We start from the raw sequence: 10,998 nt of genomic DNA, 5'->3' as shown, positions 1-10,998 counted from the left end.
GGTTCCATGGGGTGATGTTTAGGAGAGGGAGATTTAAACAACCACCTTAGAGAGGACCATTGAGAATCTAAGGAAAAGGGTAAACAATTAGTGTATAGAGTCCATGCTATTTCTTCAAGTAAAGACTGGTTCATACGGTGGAGTATTTCTGCATGGCTCTGAAATATATCTGTGTTAAACAAATGCTTATAGGATGTTTGAAATTGTGGAACTCTTCTTGTTTTCATGTAAGGAAACTCCACCTTAGAAATGGTGTTGACATGAATGCAGAAACTATTTAAACTGTAAGAAATTCCTGGGAGCACATAATATACTTTGTTCTGAGATTCTGATTCAGTCCACCTAATTTTAATTATTATCTTGCAATGAATAAATTAAAACCATATGATTTAGTCATGTTTGTAAAATGCTCTTATTTTGAATGTTTTGATTAATCATTTGGTAATACCCCCCCCCCCTTTTAAAGTTTAAATGTCAAACATGGATGTCAAGTGAGTAATGTAAAAGGTCTGACATATACAATAGCCATGTGTAATATTCGGAAACATCTTATTAGACTTTCCTCAGTGGGCTCCTGCCCTGAGAGGCTCGGGATGGTTTCAATTATCTGTTGAAGAGCTCAAGTCTATTGTATATTAAACTATGATGAAATGGAAAGAATATTTTCAGGCAGCTACAGACACAACCCTGCCTGTCGGGATGAAAGTCTGGGAATGAGTCATCTGGAAGGGGAGGCGGGATCACATTTCCTTAGTGCGGAGGCCGTGTCTGCAAGGCTGACTGCACAACTGGGACGGCCTTTCACCCCCGGCCTGAGAGGCCCTGGGTCACATGCTGGGTCAAGAGCACTGGGCAGGGAAGTGCCACAGATGTCCTGACAGGACGGACAGATCTCCCCAGCCACGTGGAGCCTGCACCTCCTGGGGAATCCCTGGTGTGGCTACTTTTGCTTCTGAGAAGGCTGTCTACATCTTTTTTTTTTTTTTTTAACATCTTTATTGGAGTATAATTGCTTTACAGTGGTGTGTTAGTTTCTGCTTTACAACGAAGTGAATCAGTTATACATATACATGTGTTCCCATATCTCTTCCCTCTTGCATCTCCCTCCCTCCCACCCTCCCTATCCCACCCCTCTAGGTGGTCACAGAGCACTGAGCTGATCTCCCTGTGCTATGCGGCTGCTTCCCACTAGCTATCCACCCTACATATGGTAGTGTATATATGTCCATGCCACTCTCCCACTTCGTCCCAGCTTAGCCTTCCCCCTCCCCACATCCTCAAGTCCATGCTCTAGTAGGTCTGTGTTTTATTCCCGTCCTACCCCTAGTCTCTTCATGACATTTTTTTTCTTAGATTCCATATATATGTGTTAGCATACGGTATTTGTTTTTCTCCTTCTGACTTACTTCACTCTGTATGACAGACTCCAGGTCCATCCACCTCACTACAAATAACTCAGTTTCATTTCTTTTTATGGCTGAGTAATATTCCATTGTATATAAGTGCCACATCTTCTTTATCCATTCATCTGTTGATGGACACTTAGGTTGCTTCCATGTCCTGGCTATTGTAAATAGAGCTGCAGTGAACATTTTGGTACATGACTCTTTTTGAATTATGGTTTTCTCAGGGTATATGCCCAGTAGTGGGATTGCTGGGTCGTATGGTAGTTCTATTTGTAGTGTTTTAAGGAACCTCCATACTGTTCTCCATAGTGGCTGTATCAATTTACATTCCCACCAGCAGTGCAAGAGTGTTCCCTTTCCTCCACACCCTCTGCAGCATTTATTGTTTCTAGATTTTTTGATGATGGCCATTCTGACCGGTGTGAGATGATATCTCATTGTAGTTTTGATTTGCATTTCTCTAATGATTAATGATGTTGAGCATTCTTACATGTGTTTGTTGGCAATCTGTATATCTTCTTTGGAGAAATGTCTATTTAGGTCTTCTGGCCATTTTTGGATTGGGTTGTTTGTTTTTTTGTTATTGAGCTGCATGAGTTGCTTATAAATTTTGGAGATTAATCCTTTGTCAGTTGCTTCATTTGCAACTATTTTCTCCCATTCTGAGGGTTGTCCTTTGGTCTTATTTATGGTTTCCTTTGCTGTGCAAAAGCTTTTAAGTTTCATTAGGTCCCATTTGTTTATTTGTGTTTTTATTTCCATTTCTCTAGGAGGTGGGTCAAAAAGGATCTTGCTGTGATTTATGTCATACAGTGTTCTGCCTATGTTTTCCTCTAAGAGTTTGATAGTGTCTGGCCTTACATTTAGGTCTTTAACCCATTTTGAGTTTATTTTTGTGTATGGTGTTAGGGAGTGTTCTAATGTCATACTTTTACATGTAGCTGTCCAGTTTTCCCAGCACCACTTATAGAAGAGGCTGTCTTTTCTCCGTTGTATATTCTTGCCTCCTTTATCAAAGATAAGGTGACCATATGTGTGTGGGTTTATCTCTGGGCTTTCTATCCTGTTCCATTGATCTATATTTCTGTTTTTGTGCCAGTACCATACTGTCTTGATTACTGTAGCCTTGTAGTGTAGTCTGAAGTCAGGGAGCCTGATTCCTCCAGCTCCATCTTTCATTCTCAAGATTGCTTTGGCTATTCGGGGTCTTTTGTGTTTCCATACAAATACCATGTTCTTGGATTGGAAGAATCAACATTGTGAAAATGACTATACTACCCAAAGCAATCTACAGATTCAATGCAATCCCTATCAAACTACCACTGGCATTTTTTACAGAACTAGAACAAAAAATTCCACAATTTGTATGGCTGTCTACATCTGAAAGGGTTGTGTATACACTCCAGCTGGGGGGCTGCAACCAGCCCTACTCCTGGCGGACGATGCCTTCGAGCATCAGGTGATCTCTGGAGACTGAGGATAGTGCCACTTTAATTCAGGCGTTTGGGGGTAAATGGCTTAAATAAGGCAGTGAAAGGTTGTGAAAGGTCAAGGAGCCATAATCAAGATGACAACATGAATTCATGCTTTCAATCCCCACCCCCAGCCTGAACAGCAAGGATTTAGGAAAAATACATAATGAAACTGAGTGGAACAAAGGAAGCAGTCAGAGTTGGGCTCTTTTTCTTAATCAATATTTTTTTTATTGAAGTATAGTTGATTTACAATGTGCTAATTTCTGCTGTACAGCAAAGTGATTCAGTTATTCTTTTTTTAAAATATTCTTTTTCATTATGGTTTATCATAGGATATTGAATATAGTTCCGTGTCCTCTATAGAAGGACCTTGTTGTTTATCCATTCCATATATAGAAGCTTACATCTGCTGACCCCAAACTCCCACTCCATCCCTCCCCAGGCCCCTCCCTCTTTGCAAACACTAGTCTGTTCTCTAGGTCCATGATTTTGTTTCTGCTTCGTAGATAAGTTCATTTGTGTCATACTTTAGATTCCACATATAAGTGATATCATATGGTATCAGAGCCAGGCTTAGAGCTTTCAAAATCAGACCTGGTCCCAGGAGAGGTCCCACTGCTGGTGAGAGGGTGACGCAGGACATGGGGACCCAGGACCCCCAGTCTCGGGCCACCCACAGGACCAGTGGGAAGGCAAGGGGTGAGTGAGGGGCACAGGTCACAGGTTTCCTACTGATGGGACATCTTCCTTACTTCTGCATGTTATTCCGCCACCTCATCTGAACATTTGCCCCCGAAGTCCAAATACTCTCAGCACCATTCTCGCTGCACTCAGTCTCCAGCCGTCACCCCAACACATGATACGGCTAAGAATTCCCAGGACACCACTCCTGGCAGTGAGTGTGAGAAGGGCCCTCTCCCCAGTCTCTGGGACCAGGCTGGTGTGCCCCAGAGGAATTAGCTGTGAACTGAGTTTTCAGGGATAAAAAAGTGGTAATAGGTGAATAAGCCTGGGGGACAGGACAGGAACTCTGGAGAGAAGAGAGAGCACATGGAAGACACGGAGAGAGAGATCCTGGTGGATGTGCCCCCCGAGTGGTACCACTGAAGCACTGAAGACAAAGGTGGATTTGCTGGCTGGTGGCAGATCCCTAAATGCTTCCTAAGAAAGCTGGGGTTCACCTGCTGGCCAGCGAACAGCCATTCCAGGTGTAAAGAATCAGAAGACAGCAGATCTACTTTGAATGAGATCTGTTTTAGACTGATAAGTAAATTCTGGTCCTCGTGTGGGTGGGGCAGACTTGAAAATGTGAGATCATGAAAAGTCAGGATTGTAATACCATCACCAGCTCCTGACACCCCCCCCCCCCCGCTCTTTACCTGCAGGCGCCCTTATTACTCACACTCACCTGTAGATGCTCTCCATGACTCACGGCCACCTGGCACTTGGGACGCTGACCAAGGCTCTCCTTGAAGTGCTAGTTTGTGACACGTGGTTCACACACAAGGTTGCAATTCCTTTGGTTCAAGAGTCTGAGCTTTGTGGGGAGACAGATCTGCCCTTCGCAATGGTTTTGTATCTCCCCAGCTGTGTGGTGTCCGTCATTGGGCTAATGTCCTGAAACTTCAGCTTTCTTATCTATAAGATTTGAATAATAACACTCAGTCTTTAGATTGCTGTGAGGGTTCAGTGTACAGTCCGTGGAAAGCGTTAACAGTGTTGAGTTATCTGCGAGAGGGACGAGGGACCCTCTTGGGGGAGCTCAGAGGACGAGGTCACAGGTCGTCGGGGTCAGAGCTTCCCCCGGAGAGACTCCTGCTGCTGAACCTGTCCCAGAAGATGCGACGGGGCTTTGGGGGAGATGGAACAGTGTTCTCTTTCTGAGGTGAATCCCAGGCCCCAGGAAACTCCGGTTAAGGACATTTAGTTTGTGCCTGGAAACACGGGGCTCAGAAGAGAGTCTGGGTCTGGACCTGTGAATCTGGGAGAACATAAGTGAGGCTGAGGTCATTGGAACCCACCAGGTTTTGTAGGAGGAACGGGGAGTGGAGAGAGGAAGGGACTGAGGATAGACGCCAGGGACCCGCGCGCATGGCCTCTGGGGGCTGGACAGCAACCGGGGCTTGGGGGAACATGGGCCCCAAGGGTAAGGACCCCCCCAGGTGCCGTCTCGTCAGCGCACGGCCCTCAGACCCGAGCCCACCGCGCGCCTCTGGTACCCACTCCTCGGAATTCAATGGGATACAGCCGATTGTGGTGAATGAGCTGTTCTTGTGATTGTTCTGGAACTCAGCAGAGTCTATTAGGCTAGTAGCTAGGGGCACATCCTCACTTGGCCTGCAAAATCCAAACCCATCTCACCACTGGCCGTTCAGTTGTATTTGTTTTTTGTTGTTGTTTGGATTTTTAGAATTTTATTTTATTTTTATACAGCAGGTTCTTATTAGTGATCCATTTTATACATATTAGTGTATGCATGTCAGTCCCGATCTCCCAATTCAGTTGTATTTGTTTTCTACTTTAGGTATTGGAGGAAATAGCTGTGATTATGTGAATGAAGTACCCCAGCTTCCAGTTTGATACAATTAGCAGCATTGCCATTCTGTTGTGTTGTCACTTAATCGGTGTGTTTGGCTCTTCTCTTACCCATTTTCTTTTCTTTTTTCTGTCACAGCCCAGTAATCTGAGAACCGTGAGAAGAAGCTGTTTAAACGTCACCCAGCTTTTGCACGGTTTGAATCAAATAAACAGTGCTGTCCAGAGGCGGAAACTAACGTCTTGAAAACGGAAGGATCTCATCCAGCTTCTAGAAAAGGTGAGTCACCTCTGGGGCTGTCAAGGTGAAGCGCCGCAGGAAGCTGCTGGGAGGAAACGGAAGTCCGTGCTTTCCGGTCCCGGAAAGACGGTGCTCTCTGCGAGAATTCCTGTTACCGAAGTCCATGTGTCCACGTGCACTGCCCACATCGGGGTCATGAGGTGGCTCCCTCCAAAAGCTGGAGCACAGGAGGCAACCCTTCATCTGCCACTTGATGTCGCCTGGATGTCCCTCAGCACCAGAGGAGGGGCGGGAGCTGGGGGTGTGTCCAATCACAGATCACGCACGGCAGCGTGATGATGCGGGTACGTGTGCGCGGACACGTGCGTGCACAGACGTACGAACGTACAGACACACACGTACACCCACGCACCACGCTAGCATCACAAAACCTGGTATCAAAATGGCAGCCCTGCCTGGGAGAACTATTACCTAATCTTTCTGCATCTAATTCTCCTAAATTTTACACGAATTGTAAACTGGTCTCTAAAGCTTTTCCTAGCCTGGAAATGACACGCGGCTCACGGCTCCCACCCCGGCTCCCACTGTCAGGGCCTCTTCCCCACCCTCAGTCCGAGGAGGGCGGCCCCAGCCCCGGGTGTCCGGCTCGGCGTGGCCTGTCTCCTTGGCTTTGCGCGCGGGGTGCACAGAGGGCTCCTCCTGCCCTCAGGGCCCGGCCCCTCTTCGCCCCACTAGGAATCGTGCCCCCGCAAGGGCTGGGTGCTGGCCTGACACGTGGTGTCTGTGGTGAGCTGGAGGCTGAGACACCCAACTTCTGTCTCCTTCAGAGCCGAAATTCTTGATTTGGGGGACAGTCCGCAGAAGCTGGCTGGGGTGCACACAGGAGTACTCGCCAATTACAAAGGTAAGAAAGGATGGGTGTGGGGTGGACTATACTTCGTTTCCCCATTTTATGGACAAGACACCTATTACTTACTTACAGTAGACTTACTATTGGTGCACTTAACTGTGCTCACTTCGAGCCGTTAATGTTCGGATATGGGACATGGTTTCCAATGTTCCACGGGCTCTAAAGGGAGCGTCTCTCCTGCACCTGTGGCCGCCCGCCCCCCGCAGAAGTAAGCCCTGTCCTGTGCGTCTCCTGCACGATCCTGGAAATACCCAACCCCAGGATGCTTTTGCTTTTAAAGGCAGTGTGGTGAAGGATGCTTGAATTCAGGCAGCTGTTTCTGTGTCTTGGATGAAACAAATAACACAGGAAATAATCAAATATCAGGAAAGTTTATCTGATTCAGAATGAGGCTCCCAGACCCTCAGCTGGAACCTTGGAAGGAAGACTGGAACTAGCCCCCTGCGACTCCGATGGCACTGACCTTGGCCCATCTTCCCAGAGCAAGAAGCAGCCCACACTCAAGAAGCAGCTGCTCTGTGCCGGGCTGGATGTTAGGCCTTCAAAGAACATAAGCCTCTGTCATTCCTGTATCTGGAGTTTGTAGACCAGAGTAGACCGGAAAGACAAACAAACAGTGTTTCTTTTTTACACAATTTATTTGTATACCTTTTGAATAGGTAAGGTATGCTTTACTGCGATCATGGGATTTTTCTTCTTAAGTTGTTCTGTACCTTCTAGTCAAAAGAAAATTAGAGAAACACACATGCTATACGAGAAGTTATTGGGAGTGAAAACACTTGTTGGGAAAGGCTTTGTGGCATGCAGGTAAGGGGTGTTTCGAAAGGGTCATCTGCTGTCGGGGTGACCTGGCCGGACAGACCGTAGCCTGAGGGCTGCTCGTTTGGAAGGCACGACGCTTACACGGAGATCAGTGAGCTGGAGGCGGGTTTAGCCTGCGTGCGCCGTTGTTGCTTTGCAGGCTCAGAAACCCAAAGGTCGAGAAGAGCTGGTGTGGGAGGGGAGTGGGCAGGGAGGCGCCGAGGGACCGCGTGGTGGCCTCTGTGCAGCTGCCCGTGGGATCCCGGAGGGGACTCAGCCACAGGGCCACTCCCAGTCCAAGAATTCACTTCCCTTGGAAGCGAAACATGTTGAAACTGTGTTAAAGGTCTGGAATCGGACCATTAATGAATGGCAGCTCTGTTCTGTGTTTATCTCGGCCGTGAGTCACAGCCGTGTCAGAGCTGTGTTATGAGCAGGCGTCGTCTGACCGGTGTTGGAAACCGAATTCGCGTCCCTTAGCACCTGCTGCGCCTCCTTCCCAGCGGCTTCGGCCCTGTGATGCGTTGCTCGGCGGGGGTCGCGTCTGTCTGTCCCTGTGTGTCCTCAGGCCCACGCGGTGCCGGGCACGCAGTGGGACGTGAGGCCAGGAAGTCACAAGTGGATGGGTGTCTAGAAAACCCCAGACCGCGTCCTTTCTAGTGGCATCAGTGACGTTTCTGACAGCACCGGGTCTTAGTGGTGATGTGCGATGGAAATGTTCATTTTACAAAGTAGGATGAACTCCTTTTGTGACGTGTATACATATATCAAATCACCACACTGTACACTTTAAGTATCTCATGGTTTTATTTCTCACTAACACCTCAGTAAAACTGGAAAAAAAATCCTCTCTTTTTGTAGCCAGGCTTCCATCAGACCCGCCACGTGAGGCCTAAGGCTCTAGACACTTAGCCGGCGATCACGCTTCTCTTCCTGAAAAGCAGGTGGGGTCACAGTGGACATACGTCACCTCTGCGTCCTTTCCCAGGAGACCGACCATGAAGGCTGTAGCTGAATCTCACTCTCCACTCTCTGGGCTGGTTGCTCCCTACGTTTTTCTAGGAAGGAACAGGGAGAACCTTAGCGGTCTCCGCCTCAGGAAGTTAGAAGTTGTAACTGGCTTTAAAGATGCTAATGGAGCACGACTGGCCAATTGATGCCAAAGGCCCAGCGTCCCTGCCTCACGGGAGGAAAGTGGTCAGAACATGTTCTCTCTGTGAAGCGTTCCAATGACTGTTCCCACTGAACTTGCCTCTGGCTGTTGCACACGTCCTCTGGAGCCTCCACCTCCCACGAGGAGGGGGCCGTGCTCGGGGCTGCCTGGCCGCAGAGGAGCTCGCTCAGCAGGACCTGCTGGGATGGACGCGGATGAAAGGACAGCAGAGCCTGGCTGGCGGCTGCCTCCCGTTGGCCTGAAATATCTCTCTCGCCGCACTTTGAAGAACCAGAGGCCCAGGCAGAGTTGTTCTGATTCGGGCTGCTTCAAAGACATGCATGAAACATCAATCTTTATCAGGGGCCTTTTGGAAAAGATGTGGCAGATGGTAGGACACAGGCTTGTCCTCAAGAAAATACAGGGACTCAGTCAAACTTTATGTTGTTCCATTTCCATTGCCCTCACTCACCCAACCAGGACCTTCATACTGAAGTCTCTCTCTCTAGAAGGAAATTCAAGGGCCCTGGCCTGGCCCACCTTCCTCTCTGTGGCCAATGCCCCTAGTCCTGTCGTGTTCATGCCTTCTGTTCCGTGGGAATATAGCCCCCAGATAATTTTGTCAGATGTGATAGGCTAAGTACAGCCCCAAAGATGTGCAGATTCAAATCCCTTCGAACGTGTGACTATTCCCTGATTTGGCAAAGAGACTTTGCAGGTAATTGAATTCAGGGTCTTGAGATGGAGATTATCCTGGATTGTCCACATGGGCCCTAAATGCCCCTGCGGTGTCCTTAAGAGGGATGTTTGACGGCACGGAGGCAGAGGGTGGCTGACCGCTGGGCTGCTGGACGCGGGGCGGGGGAGGGGCTGGAGCCGAGCAGCCGGAGAGGTTAGAAGAAGGAGGAGGTGGGTTTCCCACAGTCCAGGAGGGAGGGCATACTTTTGGTCCAGTACTTCTGATTGTAGACTTCCAACCTCCAGAATGATACAAGAATGAATACGCGTTGTCTGAAGCCGCCTAGTCCGTGGTCCTTTGTTACGGCAGCACTGGAAGTTCTTACAGGGGCCAAGTGTCTGCCAAGAGCAAAGGGGATGGTGCTCAGCTGCTTTTGTAGCTCTTGGCCGTCGTGCCAGGTTCGGATGGATGAGACACACCTGCAAGCATGGTGCCAACGTCTGGAAAGTCTGCTTAAAGAAGGGGTCTGACTTCTCTGTTCTTCTTCCTGCCCACTATGCTGACATGTTCTCTGGACGCCGGCAGCCATCTGGGACCACGAGATGCATTTGGGAATGAAGTCTGCACATGGTGCATCAGCAAGAGGAGATAAGCATGGCAGCAAACCTCCAGGGCTCAGGCAGGAGGAGCAAATCCTCATTCTAACACCACCTCCTTATCCAGCTCCTCCGAAGGGCCCTGTGGATCGGTGTATGCCTCTGTTTCGTGCCCTCTAAAACTTTTAGCATAGCAGTATCATAAACGGGTAAATAGGAAGAAAATCTGATTAGATTAATTTACAGTAAGGTGTGGTTGACTAAGAAGTTTCTCAAGGGTTACATTTGAAGAATAAGCACGTTTTAAATCAAATGCCCCTCCCAGACGGTACATTTCACATTTAGGATAAAATAGAAGGAGAGAAGAGCCAGGCTTCACCCCCTGTGGACCCTCTCCATCTTTGTAGTTTCCGCAGCGGTTGAAAGTTTGGAGCTGCCGATCAATATTTCTTTTTTCTTTTTTTCGATGTTTGTAATTGCTGTTTATTTTCATGTTCCCTCTTATTTTCTTCTCTCTAACTCATAGAAGACAAGAGTTTTCTATTTAGGTCTATGTTGAAACATCCTAATGCTGCCCTCAGCACGATATTTTATGGAAGCAAATGCAATGATTTGACTGTCCTTCACTTGAGCATCCTAAAAACATAACAATAGTAAGATTCATAAAGTCTAAGATCACTGAATCGTATTTTTCCTTCTGTTTATGGAACAAAGCTTTCAATTGATTTTATGAGTTAGTTTCCAAATACTCTCTCTTTGTGAAGCAGTGGGGATGGGGTTACAATGCTGGTGTCCGGCCAGTGACCCGACACGTGTCCTTCTTGCCTATAGTGAAAGAAGATGAAAGCTGGCCCTTGGATGCTGGTGCGATGGAAAGTCTTTGGGAAAAGCATCGACAATAAAAGCAACATTTAATTATGTACAGCTTATCATTGTATGTTGAATAAAGCTCTTGAGATATTTGTGAAAACAGATTCTTGCAGCCTGGTTTTGTACCTTCCTGTCTTTAACTAGGCCAGGAAAAGACATATCTTTTTCCCTTTTCTCAGCATCTTGGCAATGTCAGTTCCGATTCCAGCCAAAATCTAGAAGTGCAGAGAGCGGTGATTGAGAATAGCTATTTGAAAAACCAGTATGTTTAATACTGCACAGTGGGCTGGCTTGAACTTGGAAATGAATGTCCACCTCCAATCTTTGCGTCA

At 47.7% G+C, this 10,998-nt stretch overlaps 1 long non-coding RNA gene across 1 annotated transcript; it reads left to right on the top strand.

Moving 5' to 3' along the window:
* Positions 1-6,482: 6,482 nt before the first annotated feature.
* Positions 6,483-10,766, top strand: LOC131767924 (uncharacterized). Its single transcript, XR_010836192.1, has 2 exons — positions 6,483-6,561; positions 10,628-10,766. It is a non-coding gene; the product is annotated as an uncharacterized lncRNA (long non-coding RNA).
* Positions 10,767-10,998: the final 232 nt, after the last annotated feature.

The sequence above is a fragment of the Kogia breviceps genome, chromosome 13, assembly GCF_026419965.1.
Source record: "Kogia breviceps isolate mKogBre1 chromosome 13, mKogBre1 haplotype 1, whole genome shotgun sequence".
In the NCBI taxonomy this organism is placed as follows: domain Eukaryota; kingdom Metazoa; phylum Chordata; class Mammalia; order Artiodactyla; family Physeteridae; genus Kogia; species Kogia breviceps.
The sequence above is the reverse complement of the archived record's forward strand: the minus strand, read 5'-3'. Positions and strand labels throughout refer to the sequence as shown.